Here is a 712-nt window from a genome sequence, read left to right on the forward strand (position 1 = left end):
ATTGGCTTTATTTGCAGGTGAGGAGTTTGCAATATACTTAGATGTATTGTTATTTGTGTTTAATTACCTATAATTGCAGTTGTCTAAAGGGGTCATATGTGACCCTGGACAACAAAATCAGTCATACATCTTTTTATATATTTGTAGCAATAGCCAACAATACATTGTATGGGTCAAAATTGCCAAAAATCATTAGGATATTAAGTTAAGATCATATTTCATTAAAATATTTTGTAATAACATGTATTTATCGGTAGTAAAATGTGTCTCCAAGGACTTGATTTTAGGCGATTTTCTCAATATTTAAAGTGTACCTATTTCATTGCTAAAAACATTATTTTGTGTTGGTCTAATACAATGTGTTCCCATGGTTTATGGTAAAAATGGTTTATGGCACTGATTTTGTATAAAACTCTGTGTCCCTGATTGGCCAGCTAATCTGTACGTTGTGATTGGTTTGAATATCTCATTACCATGTTTAAAAGATTCGCTCATAATGCAATGCTAACAGGAGTTTACTTACAGGCTGTGAATCACAGGAAGTAAACTGTTGCTTACAATTTGTGTGTTTGTTGTAGTCCAAGAAAAGACTTGTGTCATTGCTTTACTTTGGGGTTTGTACCTTTTGCATATCGTTAACATGTACTAATACACACTGACTTACACACCAAAGGAAATGTAAAATCGTGAATCTTTAAAAAAATGTTTGCAC

The sequence above is a fragment of the Misgurnus anguillicaudatus genome, chromosome 18, assembly GCF_027580225.2.
Source record: "Misgurnus anguillicaudatus chromosome 18, ASM2758022v2, whole genome shotgun sequence".
NCBI lineage: Eukaryota > Metazoa > Chordata > Actinopteri > Cypriniformes > Cobitidae > Misgurnus > Misgurnus anguillicaudatus.